General features: G+C 40.0%; 3 long non-coding RNA genes across 4 annotated transcripts; all 3 read left to right on the plus strand.

The window, feature by feature from the left end:
* Nucleotides 1–1829: 1829 nt before the first annotated feature.
* On the plus strand, nucleotides 1830–26660 carry LOC126605999 (uncharacterized). 2 transcript variants are annotated; one of them, XR_007617088.1, is made up of 3 exons: nucleotides 1830–2287; nucleotides 2386–2437; nucleotides 25433–26660. It is a non-coding gene; the product is annotated as an uncharacterized LOC126605999 (long non-coding RNA). The 2 variants fall into 2 exon arrangements; XR_007617087.1 differs by lacking the exon at nucleotides 25433–26660 and adding an exon at nucleotides 6575–6772.
* LOC126605998 (uncharacterized) lies at nucleotides 7601–12886 on the plus strand. The gene is made up of 2 exons (XR_007617086.1): nucleotides 7601–8523; nucleotides 9523–12886. It is a non-coding gene; the product is annotated as an uncharacterized LOC126605998 (long non-coding RNA).
* On the plus strand, nucleotides 8530–8938 carry LOC126606001 (uncharacterized). Its single transcript, XR_007617090.1, has 2 exons — nucleotides 8530–8752; nucleotides 8857–8938. It is a non-coding gene; the product is annotated as an uncharacterized LOC126606001 (long non-coding RNA).

The following is a 26660-nucleotide window of genomic DNA, read 5'->3' on the forward strand; positions in this document are numbered from 1 at the left end:
AACATATGTGCAATATTAGTTGCTTCCGTAGATTGTAACTCATCATGACACCTGTAGTTTATAAGCAAAACAAGACACATGTGAAATCTCAAAAAAAGAAAAAAAAAACAAAAAAAAGTTTTAAAGTACATAAACATGTTATGAAATAAGAGCATCTCCAATGGGAGACTCCCACCACTTTTAAGGACTCATTTAGGAACTTAAAAGGAAATTTATGTGTCCTTAAAGGAATATTGTCTTCAATAGTAGAGTCCTTATAGTATAATCCCTAAATACAATGACTAAAATGTTATGTTCATTTCTTTGAAGTATTGTAGCCGTTGATAAAAAAAACCTATGAAAAAGAAAAGGAGAAGTTGCAAAAAAAAAAAAACAGAAAGAGAAACAACATGCCCACACGACATGGGTGGGTTCAAAAAGCAAGAAAAAAACAAGGGAGGGAGATTTAACAAAATACTCCTGGTATATTTCACTTTTAACGAAAAACCACATTTTTACCTTTTCTTGATACTATTCACTACAACTTTATTTGTCATTTTTCATTAAAACTAAAGTTTTTTTGGACTTTTCGTTAGTTTTCCTAAAAAATAAAAGGTATGCAGTATTCTCATGTGAGTGCAATGGCGGATCCAGGATTTTAGACTCGGAGGATCCTAATAATAAAGATAAAAAAAAATTATAATGAAAAATGTCCTCTCCACAGAATTGGGGGGTATGTGTTGGGGGGTTTGGTTTTTTTTTTTTTTCATTTTTTTTATTATACAAAGGTAAAATTCATTAGTTACCAACAAACGTTACAAAATAAAGACCCAAAAAAGTAACACAAAGAAAAAGTGGGCCTTGAAAACAAGCAACACGCCAACCATCTTACCAAAAGCCTAAGCAAAATACTAGGCCCAAAAACAAACAGAAAAAATGGAACAAAACCAAACAATTGTCCTAAACGAGTCTTATAGGCCGAGTCTTAAAACAGAAAAAAAAAATCCTTTCTTCTCATAGTCGTCTTTTTCAAGAAGATGTCGCCGCTACAGCCTGCACTGGCCATCGTATTCAAGTACAAGGGGTCCCTAGAAAACTTCAAAGCACAATTTAGGGTCTCTGAGGGAAGACTTCTATTCCAAATTATTAGAAGCCTTTTGTCCCTTTGTTTTAGGAATATATGATTGTAAGACTCTATTTAGGATATGTATTGGAGATGCTTAGTGGGTTTAATTTTTGTAGTGCTAGAGCCTAGAGAGTTGGTTATATGCTAGAAGCCAATTTATGTATGTATATATAGTCCCCTTAGGTTGAGGGATTTTTCAAATAAGCTTGTTTGAGGCTTTGTAGTGTACATTTCGTAACACCTTTCAACGATGCAAACAATTTATATTTTAATTCATCATTCATATATCATCCTTACAAAAGATAAAATAAAATCCAAAATCATTAGAATATCCAATTGTGATGAAAAAATAAGTAAATACAATTCTTGAAAAAAAAACACTAAAATGACTGCCTTCTAATTAAGTGGTAATATGATTTTGAATTTTGATTAATTTTTGCGATGGTAATCTACGAATTAAAATATGAATAGTAAATGATCGGATCTGTTGGATATATGCCTTAACAGCAATCAATATTAGTGAATTGGTTCAGGTGATAGAGTGACTAATCCACTAATTAATTGCAAGGGCAAGATCACTATAGTAGAATTACTAAAATTATATATATACTTAAACTCGAACTTACAAGTTAATTCCTATTATGTCCTTGCAGTGTTTTTCTGTTTTTTCTCTTATTTTTTGTTATTTCATGTATGCCCGTTTTATCCACGCGTTGATGGTGGATGCCACTCCAACTCTCCAGTCCTGCGTGCGTTCAAATATATCTCCTCTAAAATTGCTACCACGTTTTAAGAGAGATGGCGTGGTGCTGCCACTTTCTAAAAGAGATTGATATCTGAAAGGGATGAATCTCTTCTTTTTCCATTGCTCTCAACCTCCATCTGCAGAAGGAGCTCAAGCTCCTCCTTACCGACCCTCCACCTCTTCATTCATGCACCACTTCGAATTGAATCACCCGCTTTCTCTCTCCGACTCGTCCCATTTTGATTCCCCTCAATCTCATTCCCAATGGCATCCAATTCCAATATCCTCTTCATTGGCGGCACCAGAAAGTTCATCGTCGAGGCCAGTGCTAAAGCCGGCCACCCACCTACTTTCTGGTCTGAGAAACTACCCTTTCCAACCCGGCAAAGTCCAAAGTCCTCGAGAACTTCAAGGATCTGGGCGACAATTTTGTCCTGGTTTGTAAAATTCCCAGCATTTTGTAGCTTTTTAATCCGATTAGCAAATTGGGTTTTGCTTGATTTTGTATTTCTTTTTTTTATTATATAATTTACAGGATGATGGTACGATCACGAGAGCTTGGTTTTGCTTGATAATGTTACTTTTCTGTGAGTTATCTTTACTTTAAGTTTTTCATATTTCATAATCTTCTTTGCACAAAATCGCTGGTTAATTCCTGATTTCATGCATATTTATGTTACCATTTCTATAATCATTTAATATTTCCTGTTAGATAGAACCTCATTACATATTTCTCCAAGTTTTACTCAACACCAACTCTCATAAATATGTCATGTTTCACTAATTTGGCCATTTGGTCAATACTATTCTAATCTTTTAGATGCGTCACTAAATTTCATTTTTTTGGTACATTTTACACTTGACTTGAAAAAATATGTCTACCAACAAAACAATGCTAATACTTTTTAGGATAAATTACACAAAATTACCTCAACTATGGATCAAACTACAATCTCATACCTCATGTTTTAAATATTGCAATGTCATACCTCAACTTATGAATTCGTTGCAATGTTAGATCTCCGTTAAATTTTTTGTCAATTTTGATTGTTAAATGATGACGTGGCAGGAGCAGAGCCCACTCCTTTGACAATTGGAATAAAAAATTAAGCGTTAATTTTTATTTACTACCCTGAAGTTTCATGGTTTTCAACATTTGGTACATGAAGTTTTTTTTGTCCCGGAGTCATACATCAAGTCTTAATTTTGGGACAATATTATACATCCGTTAGTCAAACTGTTAAATTTCTCGTTAAGTGATGACGTGGCACTCATGTGGATAATGACTGGACGCCACATGTCATTAAGGGTCCACGTGGAATTTTTTTTCTTTATTTCTTCTCTTCAAAGGTGACATGGATTTTTTTTTCTTTATTTCTTCTTCTTCTTCTTCTTCTTCTTCTTCTTCTTCTTCTTCTTCTCCCTCCACCCGAGTACCCCTTTCTCCCCTAAAACCTCTCCCTCTATTTCTTCATGCAATGGAAATTCACTAATTAATTCCCCCGGGCGCCACATGTCCCTAAAACCTCTCCCTCTATTTCTTCATGCAATGGAAATTCACTAATTAATTCCCCCGGGCGCCACATGTCATTAAGGGTCCACGTGGAATTTTTTTTCTTTATTTCTTCTCTTCAGAGGTGACATGGATTTTTTTTTCTTTATTTCTTCTCTTCAAAGGTGACGTGGATTTTTTCTTCTTCTTCTTCTTCTTTATTTCGTCTCTTCAAAGGTGACGTGGATTTCTCTTCTTCTTCTTCTCCCTCCACCCGAGTACCCCCTTCTCCCCTAAAACCTCTCCCTCTATTTCTTCATGCAATGGAAATTCACTAATTAATTCCCCCGGGCGCCACATGTCATTAAGGGTCCACGTGGAATTTTTTTTCTTTATTTCTTCTCTTCAGAGGTGACATGGATTTTTTTTTCTTTATTTCTTCTCTTCAAAGGTGACGTGGATTTCTTCTTCTTCTTCTTCTTTATTTCTTCTCTTCAAAGGTGACGTGGATTTCTCTTCTTCTTCTTCTCCCTCCACCCGAGTACCCCCTTCTCCCCTAAAACCTCTCCCTCTATTTCTTCATGCAATGGAAATTCACTAATTAATTCCCCCGGGCGCCACATGTCATTAAGGGTCCACGTGGAAATTTTTTTCTTTATTTCTTCTCTTCAGAGGTGACATGGATTTTTTTTCTTTATTTCTTCTCTTCACAAGGTGACGTGGATTTCTTCTCCCTCCACCCGAGTACCCCCTTCTCCCCTAAAACCTCTCCCTCTATTTCTTCATGCAATGGAAATTCACTAATTAATTCCCCCCGGGCGCCACATGTCATTAAGGGTCCACGTGGAATTTTTTTTCTTTATTTCTTCTCTTCAGAGGTGACATGGATTTTTTTTTCTTTATTTCTTCTCTTCAAAGGTGACGTGGATTTCTTCTTCTTCTTCTTCTCCCTCCACCCGAGTACCCCCTTCTCCCCTAAAACCTCTCCCTCTATTTCTTCATGCAATGGAAATTCACTAATTAATTCCCCCAAATTTATACCCCCAATTCTCCATCCAAAACCCTAACATTCAAACCCTCAATCATCAATGGAGCAGCTCAAGACCATTGGTCGGGGGCTCGCAATGGGCTCGCAGGGCGGCTTCGGCCGATCCAAGGAGTTCATCGACCTTGTCAAGTCCGTCAACGAAGCTCGATCCAAGGTGGAGGAGTAGCGCATCGTCTTCTTCGAGATTGAAACCCTTAAATGATGTCTCTCCGATGAGGCTGTCAGGAAGAAAGCCATCATGGAGTTTCACAGATTTTATCAGAAATCACCCTCCTCTGTTTTGTATCTGGTGGTCAGCTTTGTTAGCATGGTGGACATGGAGGTTTGGAGGGCGGATGAGGTGAAGAAGAAATGATGTGAGGAACGACGGAGGTGAGAGAACCACGACGCCATGGCCATGGCGGTCTAGGAGGTACAGAGATGCAGAAAATGTCAGGTAGGGGGTGGGGGATGAAGGGGGTTCTGGGTTTGTTTTTTTGTTTTTTTTTTTTGACCATTGTTCTCGGTGTCGAGAAGAAGTCCACCGTCAAGCTCCAGGATTCCAGGTACCGAGATCACACACACACAATGCTTTCTTTACTTTGATCTAATTGAGGAAAATTGAAGTGGGCTTTAGGGTTAGGGTTTTTTAATCACATCGAATTCTAATTTTTTTTGGGTTTCAATCGCTGTAATTGGTTGAATGGTGCATTGAATTGAAATTGAAATTGGTAAGGGAGGGTGGTGTAGGTGTATGTGCAGACGAAAGAAGGGAGGGAAGGGGTGTGGGTTGTAGAAGAGAGAAGGGAGGAGTGGGTGCGGGGGAGAAGGTGGGTACATGTTTTTTTTTTGTGTTTTTTTTTGTATTTTTTAATATTAAAGTGGGCTCATATTGACATGTGATGCTCAGTTATTGTCCACGTGGGCATTACGTCATCAATTAACATAAGTTTTAACAGAAAAGTTAACGGATGTATGAAACCGTCCCAAAATTAAGACTTGAGGTATGACTCTGGGACGAAAAAAACTTCATGTATCAAATGTTGAAAACCACGAAACCTTCATGGTAGTAAACAGAGATTAACCCAAAAATTAATTAATAAAAAATTATTAATTTTTTTATTTACAATTAAAATCAATTAAAAAACAACTCTCTCAGCCGCAACCATCTCTCCCCCTTCATCCCCAATCCTCCGTTAACCCCCTCCCACATTTTCCAAGCAACCAAACAAACCAAAGCACATAATTTTTTTCAGAAAAAAAAAATTCAAAACCCAAGTCAAAAAATCACAAAAGAGTGCAGGCCCGATTTTTTATCTTAAAACCGTGCAGTGAATGTGGATCTAGCAATTACAAGCCGTGATTCCCAAATCTCACAAATCAAAATTTACAAACCCTTAAAATCCCAATAGATTTACAAGTTCCCGAAGTGGGATTCAAATCCCATGAAACTTTCATAGCCATTGGACTGGACCAAAACACTAGACTATTTCTTTACCGGAGAAAATTAAGATTTCATTTTTAATTTAAACCTATGATGTTATGGGTAAAATGATTTCTGGGCATCGATGGAGAATACGCGCAGACGAAGGAGAGAAGGAAATAGAGAAGACGCGCATACTACCTCGCTGAAAAAATCTCATCCCCCGACTTCATCGAGTTCCTCCTCCCTCCCTAGAACGATGCCTTCCACTACTCCAAAATCCCTAGCGCCCTCGATGCCACCAACAATGGCAACCACATCAGCAATGGCGATGGTGATTACGCTGCTTTAGATTTTCACGACGCACTCGAGAGCTCCCTTACCAATCTTTAGAACCTTGACGACGGATATACGAGGATTGAGAAAGTCTCGATCATTGCCAGGTCCAAAAATCGCAAGTGGAAAGCTCATACGGTAGCCTGATCTCGAGTTCATGTGGCTTCCATGATAGAGGACTCGTCGCAGACGGTCATCAAGAAGTGACGAGAGAGACACGAGGAGAGATAGGGTTTTTAATAATTTTAATTTTTTCAGATAAAAAATTCTTCACTTATTTAATTTTTAAATTATGAGTGGGTCCCATTATTGGCAGATCATCATTTAATAGTTAAATTGATAGAAAATTTAATGGAAATCTGACATTGCAACGAATTCATAAGTTGGGGTATGACATTGCAATGTAATTTACCCTACTTTTCTTACAATTTCATGATTAAATGCAGGAAAATACGATCAAGGTTTTATAGCGATTTCACCATGAGAAGCAAATACTTCTTCATTTTATGCTTGCCACAGGGTTGACAAACAAGTTCACCAATTTAACCTCAGTTTGTTTCTTAAATTTCATTTTTGTTATTAACAACATAACCTTATTTTAGATATTCCCATCTTTTATGTATGCATTGTTCGTTTAAGGCAAATTTAACAGATGCTTTACTAGAGATATCAAAGTTTTACTAAAATTAGCTTTTATCTTTAAGACAATAATTTTGATTCACGCATAATAATTAGCCTACAAACATGCATCTCTTTGTGACAAAATGTCAATCTACAACATCTTCTATGCTTTTGGTAAGCAATTACCTGAGAGTTGACAATATTATTCTCATTAGTTTTGTTTTGGGTTCGTTATTATTCTATTCTAACAAATGCGCTTTTGTTGTTTGTGGATCGTGTGTTCAATCAATATTTTGCAAATTCTACAATTGTATACCTTCTCACTAAAGACATTAATCACGCTACAACTAAACGATTCAATTGTCACAGCCCGTCCTGGAATTTTAATTCCGAGGACGTGAAAAGACGAAAATGCCCTTAAACGGGATTAAGGTGCGTAATTTTGGTATTGGTTTTACCTAAAATTCCTAAGTTATTGTTAATTAAACTTAAACTTGGACTAATAATTTTGTGTTTGGACTTTAGGTAGGGTCCTACACCCTAAATCCCTCCCCATTTCCCGTTTGTTGTCTCTCTCTCATCTCCTCAGTCACTCTCTCTCTCTTCCTCAGCTCTTCCTCAGAAACTCTCACTCTCTCTCTTCTTCTCGAACGCACGGGCAACCACCAAAACCACCTAAAACCTATACCAACGTCCAAGTTAAGACTACCATTGCAACCCTGAGGACTCCACGATCACGTAGGTACCAGTTTAAGGTAAGTTTCACTTCGAAAACCCTAGTTTCTAAAATTGCCGTGAATGTGTACTGTTCATGAGCTTTGAATTGGTTGATTTTTAGGACAATCCAAGCTCATAGTGAGCTTATTGAGGTCCAAAGGAAGCTCGGAGTGCTTCGTTTGAACAAAATGGACGTCGGGATCACGTGGTTCATCTTTGGCCGGTTTTCTTGGAATTTTTCCGGTGAGATTTCCTGGTTTTTAGAGCTTTAAAGTAGTATATTGTGATTCTACATGTTTGGGGCTTCAATTTGATATATTATACGAAGAAAATGGTTGAGAAACGAAGGAGAACGAAGCATTTGAAAATTCCCCAGTTTTCCGGTCACCGGAAAAACCAGTCCGGCGACCCAAGGAAGAAGAAGGTGCGCGTGGGGGCGCGTGGACCCGTGCCTTCCTTGGCGCGTGGGGGCGCGTGATAAAGTAAACAATTATTTTAAAAATATGTCGACGTCCGTGACGTCGAGTAGATCACTGTGGTATATTCATATACCTAAATTGAACACCGTATGAGAAAGTTATTAAGGATTGTTGGTTAGGTGTTCGAATAACGTTTTATAGTTTTGGTGAAAATGTGAATTGATGATCCGACCGTTGGATCGTCACCAAAATTTGATACGTTGTAATACGTAATATTTGAGGATTATTGGAACTTACGGATTGGGAATCCGAGTTACGGATCTTCCGGAATTGGAATTGTAAGTCCATAATATAAAATGTTAACCGTCACTTAGTTTTGGAAATTGACGGAGATCCGACCGTTGGATGGTAATGAAATTTTAGGATGTTATCCTAGAGATATATTGTGGACCTCTGGAAGTTATGGATTTAAAATCTGAGTGGCAGATCTTCCGGATCGAACTACGTAGTGACGTATTTTATATAAGTTAAATATTCTATCGATATGAATTCTGAGGTTGGATTTGATTACTATTCTAGGCGGCGATCGTCGTGACGCCTTGATGTGTGGTGCTAGGGAGTTGTTGGACGAACTCCAGGTGAGTGGGCAGTTTTGTTTTCCGTATATATATATACTTGACGTTTCCCAGAAATTGAATTGAAATGAAAATATGTTTAAAATGAAATGCATATGAGTTATGTGGAAAAACGGGAAGTGAAATACCATGCATAGAATTGATATGAAAAGTATATAGAAATGTGAGTTGAAATGCCATGCATGAATTAATATATGATGCATATGTATGAATTGGTGCGGTGGACGCACAAGTAAGAATTGATTTATGATGCATATGTATGAATTGGTGCGGTGGACGCACATGTAAGAATTGATTTATGATGCATATGTATGAAATGGTGCGGTGGACGCACAGGTGAGTATCAGGTGATTATTTAAATACTGTTATGATGATGTTGATATATATTGAGCTCAAATCCTGCACCATGGTTTAGTGCTTATAGTATTCACCGCATCGCACGCTCGCCTTGGATCCAAGTAGATGCTAGTCGTACAGTCCACGCGGAGTGGGTACGACAGACCAGTCGCGAGAGTGTTAGTGAGATTCCGACTGGTGGGTGACCTTAGATTATGTGCACAGATGATTTATGAGAAGCACTAGAGCGTAACTTGTGTGCAGAAGGCCGGACGGGTCACAGAGGTGACTCCGGTAGAGTGATAATGATAGATTTTGAGCTCTAGGTTCAACCGTATAGGGCTATTAGAGGGCCTACGGTTGATTACTTTCTTGCACCTGATATGATTATGTTGATGCATTCATACCTTATTACTGTTGAGATGATGTGGCATGGCATAATTAATATGAGAAATGTTGAGATGACATGGCATGGCATGATTGATAAAGAAAAATGTTGAGATAGTAAAAATGAAGTTTTGAGAATATATATGTATATTTATATTTTACATTTCTGGGAAAGTATACAGGTTTTACGGAGAGGGGTTACAACGTTTTGAGAAATGTTTGGATTTGGAAAAGAATTGTTTTACTGACCCACTCAATTTTGGTTTTGCGCCCCTCCAGGTTCAGGAATCACAAAGGTGTGGTGACTACGAGGAATTCGACGGTGTTCTGACAGATTGGACAAAATTAGGACTCACCTTCGGGTGTATCAACTTATAAATTGTATCTTAAAGCTTCCGTACTGTGCAAATGGTTACGTCACTCTCACGTGACGGCCAGCATGCCCTCCTTCGGGACGGGGTGTGTCAGTTGGTATCAGAGCATGGTTGCAATCTTGGACATCTTGAGAAGTTTCTAGTGAATTCTGTCAGAACTACACCGCCTCGTAGCAAACCACGTAGTTAGAGGAACTTAGTCTCCCTGATTTAGCGAGTTTGGGGGAAACTATTATTATGGTGATTCAGTATATTAGAAAAATGGACATTTTAAGACGGGTTATGAGTTGAATTTGAATCACTTAAGAGAAATGATGAACCTGAGGGAACAAAGTGACGGTTTAACCATTTGGAAAAGATGTTTCGGATTATGCAAGTCAAAGGAATCTTCCTTCTGACAAGGGGTCGAGATGACTACCTGGTTTTGGTTATGAATTTGTATCCTGGTGGAAACAGGAGTATGATTTGTTGTCACCGGAGGAACAGTCGATTGAGAATTGTTTAAGGACTTGTTTAAGGAAAAGTTTATCCCTCCGGCATTTATCGATGGTAGTAAACAAGAGTTTACAAATATGAGACAAGGAAGGTGATGATCGAGGGATATTATAGAAAGTTTTCAGACTTGCCTTGTTTCATCTAGATATTGTTGTTAATTTGGTGGAGGTGTTATGTTGTTTTAAGTTGGGTGGCAAAAAGGGAAGTGGTATTTTGGGTGACCACTATCCATTGTACTTCTTACCAGGAATATACGAGATGCTATTGAGTCTTGAGGACTCTGAGAACATGAGCAACGAGAATAAAGAAGAATAAGAAATGAATGGGAATTAAAAGAAGACGATAAAGTTAATGATTCGTCATATCAAGGATATAGAAAAATTCAGAGCTTCGAAAGAAGTGAAGCTAGAGTTAATTCTTCCAGCTGAGGTTTTATTGTCGCTGGTCAGAGTAAAAGTGATGGATATACTGGTAATCCCAGATATTTGAGACAAGGTGTCTCGAGTAAAGGAAATGTACCTTGTGTAGCAGGTACAAAATTAACACTTTGGGAAGTGTGAAATTAATGAATGTGTTTATGTGAACAGAGGGGACACAGAATTGTGAATCGTCCCTAGAATCAGTTGTACTCAACAATTTTCCATGATATCATAGTGTCGATTCAGCAGAGTTATGGACTTAGTAGTTTGGTCGGATTGACTGTGAGTACAGAGAGATTTGATGAGTTATATGTTCAGCCGTACAGGCCACGAGAAGTGGATTCGATTGACACATGCGAAATTTGTGAGTTATAGGCTCGGCCGTACCGACCACACGGAGTGGATCCGGCCGACGTATTATTGAGATAAGAGTTGAATCAACCGTATTGGTCATTCTAGTTGACTTCGGCTGATATATTTCTTATTATGTATGTTATTACCTAGAGAGTAGTAAATAAATGTAGTTGAGACGAGTGTATGTATTTTGCATTGAGTGACAAAATAGTAATGTTATATCTTTGTGAGTGGTTGCCTACTTATCGAGACAACGATGATTTATCAGTATTGCGGGCTGCAGACCGTAATATTAATAACTCATTCGTGGATTCGTTAAGTAAGTAAACCGGTAGATTATTTTGTACTTATTCAGAATGCTTAGTAATAATAGAATATATATTGTATCAGTTAATTCTGTTCCATTAGATTGGTTGGTTATAATTGTGACAAGACGAAATGTTATGGGAAACCAGTACTTTCCATCGATCTGGATGAACAGAGATTACTTTTGTAAGTATGCAAAATGGATTGAGTCAGGCTGTTATTTATGCTGTGAGAGCAAAGAGATTGTTTTCGAAAGGCTGTCAAAAATACTTAGCTCATGTGGTGCTAAATGATGTTGTTTGGAGTAGTGTGAATAATGTCGAAAGAGTTAGACTTTTCTTGATGTCTTCCCTGAAAGTATACCTGGATTGCCTTCAGGCAGAGATATGAGGTTCACTATTGATTTGTTGCCAGGTATAAATTTATATTGGAGATTGGTTCATGATGAGTTAAGGGAATTGGAAATTCAGTTGAGGGAATTGGTTGATAAAAGTTTTATTCAACCTAGTACAACACTTTTGAGGAGTCCCAGTTTGTTGGTGAGGAAGAAAATGGATCTTGAGACTGTTCATTGATTATAGACAATGGAGTCGGGTAACGATTGAGAACCGTTATCCATGGTGATGTACTGATGTTTATTTAACCAGCTCAGAAGTAATTGCGAAGATTCAAAGATTGAATTGAGATCTGGTTACTACCAATTGAATATTATAAGTGACGTTGATCATAAGATGGTTTTCTGGACTTGTTATAGTTTTTATGAAGTTTGGTGATGCTATGTGGATACTCATGCTGTTTTATGAGTTATTGGATGAAGTATTCCAATAATGCCTTGATAAATAGATATCATTTTCATTGAAGATATTCTGGCATATTCTGAGCCAGAGCGGAGCATGTAAACGTATTAAGTCAATGAAGCAAAGATTGAGAGAACGTTGGTTGTATGCTAAGTTTAGCAAATACTAATGTTGGATGAATCAAGCAGCATTTCTGGGATATGTTATATATTCTTAAGGTATTCAAGTGAATCCTTAAAAGGTAACAGAAATTAAAATTTGGAACAACCACGAGTCGTAATTGAGATTTGGAATTTCTTAGCTTACCAGGCTATCTTGGATGGTTGTGAAAGATTTTTCAGTCATTGCGTTGTCATTAATGAGACTGTTGAGAAAGGAGGTTATGTATGAGTGGGAAGGAAATTGTGAGCAAAGGATTCAACAACTGAAGTATTTCCTCACTCATGCACGTATTTTAATATTCCCAGAAGATAGCGATAATTATCGGTATATGGTGATGTTACATTAAATGTTCTTGGATATGTACTAATGCAAATGTTAGGGTGATTGCATACGTTTCACGACAAATGGAATCTCATGAGATGAATTACCCTACTAGTGATTTGGAAGTCACGATTACCATCCTTGCTGTGAAGTTATGGAGACATTATATTTTAGTGAGAATGCAAGATTTTACAAATCAAAAGAGTCTTCAATATCCATTACTTGGAAGGAATTTGATATGAGGCAGCGAAAGTGAATTGTATTGCTTAATGAACATGATTGTACGATCAAGGTGATCGTAAAGTTTGTTCTAGCTGAAGCACTTGGTGAGAAGACTACAGTAAGATTAATATCTGGCACGTTTGCCAAGAGTATCATTTTGTGGATTGAAAACCAACGGAAGAAAAATTAAGAATGGAAGATCGAGAAGAAGTTATACTTGTTAAGTAACAAGTTAGTACATTTACCCCAGTGTTGAGTAACAACCTTTCCCAGACAGTGCAACACTACTTATTTGTTTTATGGAAAAGAGAATTGGATTACGGAACTGCTAAGTTTCTTAAGTATGTTGGTTGTGCAGTTTCCGAAGTAACGCCATAAGGACCATGAAATGTGTCACGTGAGTCGGTTTTTGATGACTTGTGAATGGAATGTTTCTGGGTAGAGAAAGATTCGATCGAGAAAGAGTTTTAGTAGACCCTGAGACTATGGATGAGTCTCCTCAAAGTATTCAGGTGATTAAGTTAACCTGAAGTAACCAGGAATGGCAAAAGAGATCAACATATGGATATGCCACTAATCGAGTGTGTAAGGTAAATGGTTTGATATTTTTGGAAAATTCACCACGAACAGAAATGAAGAGAATTGGAAAAGAGACAAGATAAGATTTAAACACATCAGACCGTTTTGATCATTAAAAGAATCAATGAAGTTGCATATAAGTTTGTGATGCCTTCAAAATTGGCTAAGGTGCATAATGCATTATATTTCGATGCGTTGTCACTAGGTGGCAGATTCGTCACATGGGATTCTGGTGCAACTATTTAGAATTCAATTGGATTCGACTTGATAAGGAACCAAGGACTACTTTGGATTGGGAAAAGAAGGTCCTGAGAATTAAGACAGAGTAAGTGGTAAAAGCTTTGTGAAGGAAATCATTCAGTAGAAAATTATGTGGGAGAAAGAGAAACGGATGAGAGAGATTTACCCGAAGCTATTGTTGGAGTATGGTTGATTTAGTTGATTGCTGGAATTTCGGGGACGAAATTTTATAAGGAGGGAAGATTGTCACAGCCCGTCCTGGAATTTTAATTCCGAGGACGTGAAAAGACGAAAATGCCCTTAAACGGGATTAAGGTGCGTAATTTTGGTATTGGTTTTACCTAAAATTCCTAAGTTATTGTTAATTAAACTTAAACTTGGACTAATAATTTTGTGTTTGGACTTTAGGTAGGGTCCTACACCCTAAATCCCTCCCCATTTCCCGTTTGTTGTCTCTCTCTCATCTCCTCAGTCACTCTCTCTCTCTTCCTCAGCTCTTCCTCAGAAACTCTCACTCTCTCTCTTCTTCTCGAACGCACGGGCAACCACCAAAACCACCTAAAACCTATACCAACGTCCAAGTTAAGACTACCATTGCAACCCTGAGGACTCCACGATCACGTAGGTACCAGTTTAAGGTAAGTTTCACTTCGAAAACCCTAGTTTCTAAAATTGCCGTGAATGTGTACTGTTCATGAGCTTTGAATTGGTTGATTTTTAGGACAATCCAAGCTCATAGTGAGCTTATTGAGGTCCAAAGGAAGCTCGGAGTGCTTCGTTTGAACAAAATGGACGTCGGGATCACGTGGTTCATCTTTGGCCGGTTTTCTTGGAATTTTTCCGGTGAGATTTCCTGGTTTTTAGAGCTTTAAAGTAGTATATTGTGATTCTACATGTTTGGGGCTTCAATTTGATATATTATACGAAGAAAATGGTTGAGAAACGAAGGAGAACGAAGCATTTGAAAATTCCCCAGTTTTCCGGTCACCGGAAAAACCAGTCCGGCGACCCAAGGAAGAAGAAGGTGCGCGTGGGGGCGCGTGGACCCGTGCCTTCCTTGGCGCGTGGGGGCGCGTGATAAAGTAAACAATTATTTTAAAAATATGTCGACGTCCGTGACGTCGAGTAGATCACTGTGGTATATTCATATACCTAAATTGAACACCGTATGAGAAAGTTATTAAGGATTGTTGGTTAGGTGTTCGAATAACGTTTTATAGTTTTGGTGAAAATGTGAATTGATGATCCGACCGTTGGATCGTCACCAAAATTTGATACGTTGTAATACGTAATATTTGAGGATTATTGGAACTTACGGATTGGGAATCCGAGTTACGGATCTTCCGGAATTGGAATTGTAAGTCCATAATATAAAATGTTAACCGTCACTTAGTTTTGGAAATTGACGGAGATCCGACCGTTGGATGGTAATGAAATTTTAGGATGTTATCCTAGAGATATATTGTGGACCTCTGGAAGTTATGGATTTAAAATCTGAGTGGCAGATCTTCCGGATCGAACTACGTAGTGACGTATTTTATATAAGTTAAATATTCTATCGATATGAATTCTGAGGTTGGATTTGATTACTATTCTAGGCGGCGATCGTCGTGACGCCTTGATGTGTGGTGCTAGGGAGTTGTTGGACGAACTCCAGGTGAGTGGGCAGTTTTGTTTTCCGTATATATATATACTTGACGTTTCCCAGAAATTGAATTGAAATGAAAATATGTTTAAAATGAAATGCATATGAGTTATGTGGAAAAACGGGAAGTGAAATACCATGCATAGAATTGATATGAAAAGTATATAGAAATGTGAGTTGAAATGCCATGCATGAATTAATATATGATGCATATGTATGAATTGGTGCGGTGGACGCACAAGTAAGAATTGATTTATGATGCATATGTATGAATTGGTGCGGTGGACGCACATGTAAGAATTGATTTATGATGCATATGTATGAAATGGTGCGGTGGACGCACAGGTGAGTATCAGGTGATTATTTAAATACTGTTATGATGATGTTGATATATATTGAGCTCAAATCCTGCACCATGGTTTAGTGCTTATAGTATTCACCGCATCGCACGCTCGCCTTGGATCCAAGTAGATGCTAGTCGTACAGTCCACGCGGAGTGGGTACGACAGACCAGTCGCGAGAGTGTTAGTGAGATTCCGACTGGTGGGTGACCTTAGATTATGTGCACAGATGATTTATGAGAAGCACTAGAGCGTAACTTGTGTGCAGAAGGCCGGACGGGTCACAGAGGTGACTCCGGTAGAGTGATAATGATAGATTTTGAGCTCTAGGTTCAACCGTATAGGGCTATTAGAGGGCCTACGGTTGATTACTTTCTTGCACCTGATATGATTATGTTGATGCATTCATACCTTATTACTGTTGAGATGATGTGGCATGGCATAATTAATATGAGAAATGTTGAGATGACATGGCATGGCATGATTGATAAAGAAAAATGTTGAGATAGTAAAAATGAAGTTTTGAGAATATATATGTATATTTATATTTTACATTTCTGGGAAAGTATACAGGTTTTACGGAGAGGGGTTACAACGTTTTGAGAAATGTTTGGATTTGGAAAAGAATTGTTTTACTGACCCACTCAATTTTGGTTTTGCGCCCCTCCAGGTTCAGGAATCACAAAGGTGTGGTGACTACGAGGAATTCGACGGTGTTCTGACAGATTGGACAAAATTAGGACTCACCTTCGGGTGTATCAACTTATAAATTGTATCTTAAAGCTTCCGTACTGTGCAAATGGTTACGTCACTCTCACGTGACGGCCAGCATGCCCTCCTTCGGGACGGGGTGTGTCATCAATGATATCAGGAAAAATTAGGACTTTATCAGTATGGATGCAAATTTCTTCCTCCTCGATCTTGGATGATTTTGCATCTACAAAACAACTAGCAACTTAGGTTAAGGCCAAAAGCCTCACGCGCCCACGATGAATGGGGTGGGCTTTGGCCGAATAACCTCCGATGCCAAAGTTAGAATTTTAGAGAGAAATAGTGTTTAGAGCATTTGGGATTTTTTGTAAGAGAATTGGACTTAGTGTTTGGTGAAAATGGGAACCAATATATAGGAGAGAAAGGGTGTGGCCGGCCTTTAGGCCAAGTATGATTTATTTTGGGGGGTTATGGAGATAATGGGCTAGTTATTTTGGGGAGTTATGGAAATAATTGGCTAGTTAATTGGCAAATAATAATAACGTAATTAACTAGCTATTTGAATGTCATAAAAGGGAAAGAAAATGGTAGCAAAAAGCAAGAAATAAAAGGCATGGCCGGCCCTAGTGGGTAATCGGCCTTTGGTATGTTTTTTGGTTATAATGTGGTGGTTTAATTGATAATTAAGGGATTGATTAGGTAATTAATCCCTTAATTAGTCAGTTTTAGGAAATAAGAAAGGAATATATTATTTAGCTAATTTATTAGCTAAATAATGGAATATAAAACGTATAGAATAAATTAGATTTTTGGAATTACCTTATAGAAAGGATTTGATGAAATAGGCTTTAAATTGTTACCTATTTTGGGCACTTTTGACTTGGTTGAAAAATGATTGCCCGTTGCTAGCGCGTAGGAATCTCGGTATGCCTCAAGGGTATTTTTGTCATCTTTTGTCCAAAAGTCCACGTATTTTTTTCCTCTTCGTCTTCTTCATGCCGCACTGAGGTAAGAAAAAAATTAATTTTCCTTGTTTTCTTCTTGGATGGTGCTACCGCAGGGCAGCCGTCGGGGTGATGCGGCATGTTGGCTGAAATGGGCCAAGAGTCGGCTTGGCATGGGCCGATGAGGTATTGTGGCAGGGACCACTGCTTTAAGCTGCTCGACTTGGCTAGAACCAAGGGCAGCTTGTGTGGCTGGGGTCGCGGATTGTGGCGCTGGGGCGCAGTACTAGGCGAGTCACATGGCTCATGTCCTTTTAGGCTTTTGGACATGACGCGAGCTAGGCCGGTGATTGAGAGAAATGAAGAGGTTGCAGGCCTTATGAGCTGCTGGAATGTTGGGTTGAACTTCCCTGCTAGGTACCACAAATGGCGTTGGCTACTTTAACTCTCTTCGTCAGGAGAAACGTGAGCAGCTCCTAAAAGAGGAGGTGAATAGGATCAAGGCAGATGCATTGGCTCGCCCAATCACTGTTGTGGATCCTGCTACAAGTGAAGGTGGGAAAAGGGATTTTCCCTGCTTGCTCAAGAGATGCCGGCTGAGAAAAAACCAAAGATTTTTTTCGCTGCTCGCGCGGGTTCGCCGACTGCCTCTAGGCTTGTGATTAACTTGACTTTTTTCAAGGGGATGAAAAATGAGGCTGCTAGATATGAGCATGTGGCGCCTGCCATGTTAAGAATGGCTCGTACGATTGCTGATAAGATTGTTCGGCATAAAGGTCCTGTATGCCCCTGGTGCCAAATTTTGTACCAAGACATCTGTTGGGAACTAAGTCTGGTTCACCTTTGGAGAGGCTTGCTATTATAAAGAGCGATAAGGTGGACTCTGCTGCTAAAGTGGCGCCAAGGCCCATTCCTTATGATGTTGAGACTAATTCGCCTGCTGGGAATGAGGAGACTGCTCGCGTAGGCAGTTATGAGAAATCCACTAAGCCTGCTTCTAGGGAGGCTGCTAAGATATCTGTGCTTTTGAAACCAAGTCTCTTGAAAACATGGACGCTTGTGCCAAGTTTGTTGATGGCGTCAGAAAGGTTGTTTGCCCAAGCTCATTTGCGAAGCATACGACCCAATATAGAATGACTGCTCTGCTTGCTATGATGCAGATATAGCAAGACTGCTAAGGAGATGGCAAATACTATGGCATATTCTGAGCTCGTTGCTTTGAAGAGGTCTAATATTCTGCCCCCACTTCTTTGCAGCTTGAGACTGCTCGCCAAGAGATCTTGACACGATCCAAGTTAAGCATGAAAGTGCAGAAAATGAGATTGGATGTCACATACCTTAGATTCAAGATCTTAAACATGTTGTTTCTGAGCTTCATTTTGCTGCAAAGGATGAAAAGTTGATTGCTGCTTATAACCAAGTGGTCCACTTCAAGAGAATCATCGATAGGCTTGAACCCCAAGTGTTGGAATTTCAAGGTGTACTGAAAGTCTGAAGAAGGAAGTGGATGAGATGTAGAGCATCCATGTTGGTCTGCTCGAGGAAGATGAGCAGCTGAAAGGTGAAAAGGCTGGGCTCAGGGTTTTGAGACCTTCTCTATTTCTCTAGAAGACTTGCTTGATTTTACTTTTGAGGCTTCCATTGGTAAAGTAGTTGATGAAGTTAGTGCCCAAGCTAGGGCAGTCGGGGGTGAAGCGCCGGATGATACCGCTTATAAGAGCGTTGCGGCTGCTGAAGTTGTGGCGACCAAGTAGTCGTGGGATGTCTAAGCTGCTATAGTCTTCTAGGTAGCCTTTAGGATTTTATTTGTTTTTCCTTGTAGCTCTTGTTTTGCTTAAACTCCTTTGGCCTTTGATAGTTGTTTATAAACATGTTTTCCTTCGTTTTTCTTCATCTTCGCTTCTTTTGTTCATGCCCTAACCTTTAAACTTGATAGACCACTGGCGGGCATGCTACTTTTTTATAAGCAGACAAGCCCGCATAGCCTATGCAACTGTAGGTGTTGGTGTAGAACTTTGCAAAGTTGTTAGCCATAAGGTTGGCAGCCGAATGCCTTACTTACAGAAGCAGACAAGTCCGCGTAACCACTAGGCTGTTAACCTTGGCTTTCTCCAATTCCGTAGGTTGCGTAGCAAGTATCACAACACTTTAGGACTTGGTGTAGGTTGTTCTACGCTTGGCAGAGGTGAAGCTTATCGACTACGTAGCATGTCGGCAGTGGATAAAACTTCGTATATGCGTGCCAGCTTGTTTAACCTTTCACAAGAATGTGCGGTTATATAAGTCTAGCACGGCTTTACTGCTTGAAGGGCAAGCCGTAAGTAGTATTCCAAAATTCGTAGGCTACCTTAGTGCACTTGGTAGCAGCTTTAGGGTTCCAGGGCAGCCGTCTGTAGGGCGTACTGCGTAATGTGCCCCCTCCGTCTCTAGTGCCTGGTTCCCCACGGATTAGGCCAAGAGACCAAAAATCCTTTAGTTAGTCTTGACAAAGACCATTGTGGCTACTTCTAGGAATCCCGGTGTAAGCCATCGTGCATCTAGTTATACTAGGGCAGCCAGGCTCATCCACATCTGGATATTCGGAGTGTAAAGTTTATCCTCCTGTATTGGGAAGTTGACCCATATGGGTGTCGGGGAATTGGTTTACCCTCTCGCACTGGAGAGCAATTAGTTTACCATTTCACTCTGGAGAGCATGGTTGGTCCATCGAGGGGCGCAATTCTTGCGATGAGTCCCTAAGTAGGGCGTAGTCTTCTTTTGAAGTGTATGAGTGATCAGTTGTTGTAAGTATGCGGCGGAGCCAATTTGTGATTACTTCTGAATTCCTCATTGGAAAAACGAGTGAAACGAATGAGAACTTAACTGTAAGGTAGGAACTGCATAACAACTAGATAATCATCTGCTTGTGAGGTGGTCCCCGTCGAGCTTCTTGAGTCTTCGGGTTTTCATGTAGCGGGAGGTCACACATGGTACTTCTTCAGATTGTAGGCCATCTACTGTTTTTCGATATTTTTACCGTTTCATGGTGGCGAGGGTGTAATTACTCTTACCGCCTTCTCTGCTGATCTTGTACAGACCTTCCCAGATGAGATTCATCTTTTTGGAGCCTTCTCTGCGGGTAGTGATGAAGGCCTTAAGACTAGATCTCTGGGTTGGAACTGTCGGATCTTGGCCCTTTTGTTGTAGCTGGAGAGGAACTGCTGCTAGTAAATTGCGATGCGGGTGATAGTCTACTCGCATTTCTCCTCTGCCAGATTTAAGTTTGTGGCCATCTCATTTCGATTGCTCTTTTTTGGTGGTGCGATATGCCCATAGACATCGTTGGAGTTCGTCTGGCCATGTTCTTTTCTTATTGGTGGGGGATTTCTTATGACAGTCGAGGATCATCTTAGTGGATGCTTTGGCCCACCTATTGCCTTGAGGATATCTTGGCGTAGACATGTGTTGCTTGATGCCATATTTTTGGAAGAACTTCGCCAAATCTTTGCCCACGAATTGCGGGCCGTTGTCGGTGACGATGGATTAAGGGATGCCAAATCGGCAAATAATGCTCATTCATATGAAGCACTCTATGTCCGTCTAAACCATGATCGTTAAGGGCTCTGCTTCTACTTATTTGGTGAAGTAGTCGGTTGCCACGATCATCATGCATTTGCCCTTAGTAGTCTGGCTGGTGATTAGCTAGGACTCGGAATGAATTGAGAGCTTTTTCACCACCAAGTTTTTTGTCATTAAAAGACCTGCTAGTGGGGCTTCGTACTCTGCTTCGTTGTTAGATGCTTTGAAGCTTAGAGCGATCCCCTGCTCGAGCATTAAACCGTTTGGGGTGGCAAGAAACATGGCTGCTCACGAGCCTTTGTAGTTGGATACGTCGTCGACATGCAAATGCCAGAAATCTCCATTGAGGGAACATGTGTGGCTGAGTGTGTTCGGCTACCTTCGGGGCGTCGTTGGGCTGCTATGTTGCGTTGTCAAGGCTAGGCTTGAAGGCGCGGCAAGGAGCAGTGGAGCTAGGGCTATGTTACATGTAGCAGAAGATGCTCAACTTCTAGTATTGGGCCACTCTAGAGTTGAATAATAGAGCAAGGGTCGGCTAGGGCCGTGTGATGCGTAGCAGGAGGTAGTGCTCAACTGCCGGTACATGTTGCTCTTATGTAGAATCTTCTAGGGTGACGAGGACAAAACTTGCTTCTGAGTGTTCCTTCCAATGTTCGTCTGCCCTTGGTGTGTCTTTTGGGTCGAGTTGTTGCGTTTGGAAAAAAACTTTGCATCCACGAAGGTCTACACCTTTATTGTCACGCGTCTGGATTCGACGGAATAGTGCGTCATGATGATGACTACGTGCGTTTGAAGGTAAAACTTAAGCTTTCAAGTTACAACAACTATTGCCAAAGTTAACTTTTAAATTTCTAATAGCATCGATGAGAGTTTTTGAACTGTAGAATATAGTGTAGAATATAGGTAGTCGGGCCCCTAACTCTTCTCGCATGAAGATAGAGCTTATTGTTGCTCTAGATACCGTCAAACATGCGAATGAGTCATTCGCTGCTTCCAGTTTGGATAATAGGATGTGACATCGGGTACTTCTTCAAGTCCTTGAATGTGCATTGGCGAGCCTTGTCCTAAAGTGCATGTTTCTCTGCCAGAGCGAAAGAGTCTGCCAGAGTTAGATCTTCTTTCATGATCAATTTTTCGAATAGCGAGTGGTCTGCTGGAAGTCCTTTTTGGAAGGCTGCTCTAGCTATCGAGTCGTTGCATCCGACTATCATTGCCTTCTCTGCTTTGAACCTTCGCGACTCCTTTGGGTTCTTCTTGACGTCGAACAAATGGTCGGACTTCTTTTTTATTGAGTGATAGGATGAATATTCTTTGGTGAAAACCAAAAAAATTTCGTCGAAATTCCGAATGGATTGTGGCGGCAGGGTGTAGAACCAATCTTATGCCTCGCTTTATAGAGTGGTGGTGAATATCTTGCACATGAGATCATCGTTGTTTCGATAGAGGATTATTGCGCTTAGGTAATGCTTTAAGTGTCTCTCCAGGTCTTCATCCCTTTTGAAAGATGTGAAATGTAGCATGCTGAACTCGCGTAGAGGCTCTGCCTGCTCGATCTCGTCCGTGAAGGGTGACCTGCTTATGTTGGTCATGTTTCGTCGTAGTGCCTTGTCGGTGACCTCATTGCGTTGGAAATTGCGCAATCGTTTAGTCAAGAGTCTCTCTACTTCTTCTTGAATTTGTTTTTATTGGGGTAACGGAGCTCTCGGCTGACCCTAACTGTGAGTTGCTGGTCTAGGTTGCTCTTCCATGTGTTTGGCTTGTCTATGCCGCGGATGCGGTGCATGTAGCGCGTTCTTAGCAGGCGAGCGAGTTTTTTGCAGGTTGCCGGTTGAACTTGAGTCGTATTAAGTAACTGTTTCTCTTCGTCCGTCGTGCTACCTACTCCGATGTGAGGTGGATGATGCTCATTGCGGACTTAGCCACAAATGAACATTTCGTCTGGAAGGTTGCTCATGTTGACTATCGGAGTGTAACCCCAACCATGAATGTATGCTTGTCTGTGGGCCTAGTCGAGAGTGCACGCTCATCCGCGCTTTAAGATGGGAGTATACGCTATCTCGGGGGCCCAATCGGGAGTGTACACTGCCTGAACACTCGGTTCGTGGCTGGTCGAGTAGCTGTTTACCAGGACGCTTCTGGAAAGGTTCTTTGTCTACCCTTGTCCTACTTCAGGACACCTTATCTGGGGCACATTGCATCTCGGTGCACTGCAAGAGCTAGTTCACCAAAGTCGTCTGCTGTGCGAGGGCGCTCGTCAACTCTATGACTTGTCGAGACAAGTGTTGTTCTCCATTTGGGTTGAAAGAGCTTGGAATGAATGTTTCCCCTTGAGTAGTGGAAGTGTAGTAGACTCCGGGAGCGAGATTTGAGTTTGGAAATGTCAAATTCGTGAAAAAATGTGTGAGAATGCCCCCAGCTCAATGGTAGGTCCAGATAGTTAAGATAGTCTTGGGCCAACTTGGTTGTTTGGAAAGCCACTGAAGCAGACTGGGCTGCAGGAGCAGGCTGGGCCACGAGAACAGGCTGTGCTGCGAGAGTAGGCTGCTCGGCGGGAGCAAGCCGGGCCATAGAAGTGGGCTACTCGGCGGGAGCAGGTTGAGCCACATGAGTGGGATGCTCGGCGGGAACAGGCTTGGCCATAGGAATGGGCTGCTCGGTTGGAGCAGGCTAGGCTATAGGAGTGGGTTGCTTGGTTGGAGTAGATTGGGTCACGGGATCAGACTGCTCGGAGTGTGATGCATATGGGTGTGAGGCTTGGGCTTGGCTTGGCAATGTGTTAAATTCGCGTTGGGCTTGAAGTGACATGGCTTGGGTCGTGGCCTTGGTGCCGTGAGCCTTGGATAACACGGCTCGGGCCGTGGTGAAGGCACCATGGACCTCGCCACGGGTAGCTACCAAGGTAGCCACCGCGGTGGTTCCCGTGGTGGAAACTCGTGGTGGTGGTGCCGCTCCACTTATTGTCGCATTTAGCCTCACGGATCTCCGTAATCCCATTTCTTGAATATTAGAATTTTCACTTGTGGAATTTTGTAAATTTCTAGCCATTATATTTTTCTTATACGTTTTATCAGAGAACCTTTGCAAGTAAAAAAATTCTAATAATAAGAACGTATGGAAAATATTCAAATGGACTAGAAAATAAAGAAAAAACCTTTTTGGGCGAAAGTATTCTATGAGTATGGATTTCAACTCTCAATGAAAGCACCAATTTGTGGATGCAAATTTCTTCCTCCTCGATCTTGGACGATTTTGCACCTACAAAACAACTAGCAACTTAGGTTAAGGCCAAAAGCCTCACGTGCCCACGATGAATGGGGTGGGCTTTGGCCGAAGAACCTCTGATGCCAAAGTTAGAATTTTAGAGAGAAATAGTGTTTAGAGCATTTGGGATTTTTTGTAAGAGAATTGGACTTAGTGTTTGGTGAAAATGGGAACCAATATATAGGAGAGGAAGGGTGTGGCCGGCCTTTAGGCCAAGTATGATTTATTTTGGGGGGTTATGGAGATAATAGGCTAGTTATTTTGGGGAGTTATGGAAATAATTGGCTAGTTAATTGGCAAATAATAATAACGTAATTAACTAGCTATTTGAATGTCATAAAAGGGAAAGAAAATGGTAGCAAAAAGCAAGAAATAAAAGGCATGGCCGGCCCTAGTGGGTAACCGGCCTTTGGTATGTTTTTTGGTTATAATGTGGTGGTTTAATTGATAATTAAGGGATCGATTAGGTAATTAATCTCTTAATTAGTCAATTTTAGGAAATATGAAAGGAATATATTATTTAGCTAATTTATTAGCTAAATAATGAAATATAAAACATATAGAATAAATTAGATTTTGGGAATTACCTTATAGAAAGGATTTGATGAAATAGGCTTTAAATTGTTATCTATTTTGGGCACTTTTGACTTGGTTGAAAGATGATTGCCCGTTGCTCGCGTGTAGGAATCTCGGTATGCCTCAAAAGTATTTTTGTCCTCTTTTGTCCAAAAATCCACGTGTTGCCTAATGAATATTTTTGGCTCCACAATCAGCATTGTGTTTTTTTTTCACATCATCTGTTGGAAATGCTGTCACTAGGGGATTGAAAAAAATAAAAAGCATGTGTCTACTCAAACAATTTATTTCATGTTCTAATTCAGAATTATAGATCATGGTATTGTCTGCCAGTATAAGGAGTAAGATTGTGAAATCATGGGATATTATGAAAAGCATGATGTTTTCAAAATGATTTGGTTGGCAATCTTACTCAGTAATTCGAATCGAAGGATTCCAATTGCTATTTATCCTACTATTAATAACGGGGAACCCGTGAAAAAACATGTCAAAATCAGGTGGCTTGAGAATAAATGTTTTTTACATAGAATATTGTAATGGAATCATCAATTAAGTTACAACTTAACAAAAATGTGTAGAAAGGTTAATAACGAAAGTTTAAGAAATAAGTATTATTTGTCTTAATAGTAGTTATATGCATGGTGTGTGGTGTTGTAAAATAAATATTATGTGTGTTGATTTTTTAAAGAGATAAGTACACTTATATACAATAGCTTTTTATTAAAACGAATTATATGCATGATATATTTTTTACTGTAAATGACTATATTCTTTGTCACACATTATTGTACAACAATCTGTGTGACTGATAGGTTAATTACCATTTTTTTTTACTTACTAATTCACATGCAGCATATGAAAAAAAATTATTATTATTTTTACAGGATTCTTTGTTTGGTTGATCTAATTTGTAGCAGAGAACCAAAGAAAAAAAAGGTTATTCTCAAATTGAAGATCATTTGATACAAGAATGTATTCCATGCTTGGTAAGAAAGATCAATATATACCTTTTATGTTCATAAAAGAAACACATGCCATTGATTTTGTTATTTGAATAATGATTGTGACATGTTCTATCATTATCTTCATTTCCCCAACATTAGTATAGATTCATTTCGGATCCTATATCTGGGTGTTTAATTTGGTTTTGTTTTCAGACTCAGGAGACTATTTTTTTCTAGATTTCCCCATCTACAACACAGCCAGGAATTGTGAGTTAACTGTGAACACGGAAAATTCCCGAAACGAAAGAGACAAGAACAACGTGCACAAACAAATATTTGTATTTTGATGATTTTGGGTTACAATCTCTCTCTATTTGATCCTCTGATTCGATCTCCGTATGGTGTTGATTTGTGGGTGTTTCGTTGATCCAAGGGCCGTCGAGGCTTGATCTTGGATGAACAGTTGGAAGTTTCTTCAAAGGGTCGTGGGCTTGATCTTTGAAGGTGGATTTGAGCGGATCTTCAAGGGCTTTTGGGCTTGATCTTGAAGAAACAGTGATGAACAGATCTTCAAGGGCTTTTGGGCTTAATCTTGAAGAACGGTTGGATGTGTGGATTTGTCGACGTTTATTGATCCAAAGGGCCGTTGGGGCTTGATCTCGGAAGAACGATGAACGAAGAACACTTTCTTCAAGGGGCCGTCGGGGCTTGATCTTAAAGGTGGATGATTGTTGATCCAAAGGGCCGTTGGGGCTTGATCTTGGATAAACGGATGATGAACGATGGTGCTTTCTTCAAGGGCCGTCGGGGCTTGATCTTGAAAGAGCGATGGACGAAGAACAAAGAACGAATAGAGCTTTCTTGATTCTTCGGGAACCTGGATGCTTGAGAGCTTCGGAGTTTCAGAGCTTCAGAGCTTCAAGGTGTAATATGAATTGGTCCTTTCAATGAATGAAATTGGGCTTGTATTTATAGAATTTTCCAAGGCCTAATTTTGAATATAATATTCCAGATGAAATAAGTCGTTTCTGCCAGGTGTTGACACGTGTCCTATTTGATGACTTTTCCAATTCATTTCAATTTTCGTTGAGTCACACGCTACGTGTAAAATTTATGTAATACATGAGCGTTGACACTTTGATTTATCGGTCAACATTTATTTACCGAA

Source organism: Malus sylvestris, chromosome 15 (assembly GCF_916048215.2).
Source record: "Malus sylvestris chromosome 15, drMalSylv7.2, whole genome shotgun sequence".
Classification (NCBI taxonomy): Eukaryota; Viridiplantae; Streptophyta; class Magnoliopsida; order Rosales; family Rosaceae; genus Malus; species Malus sylvestris.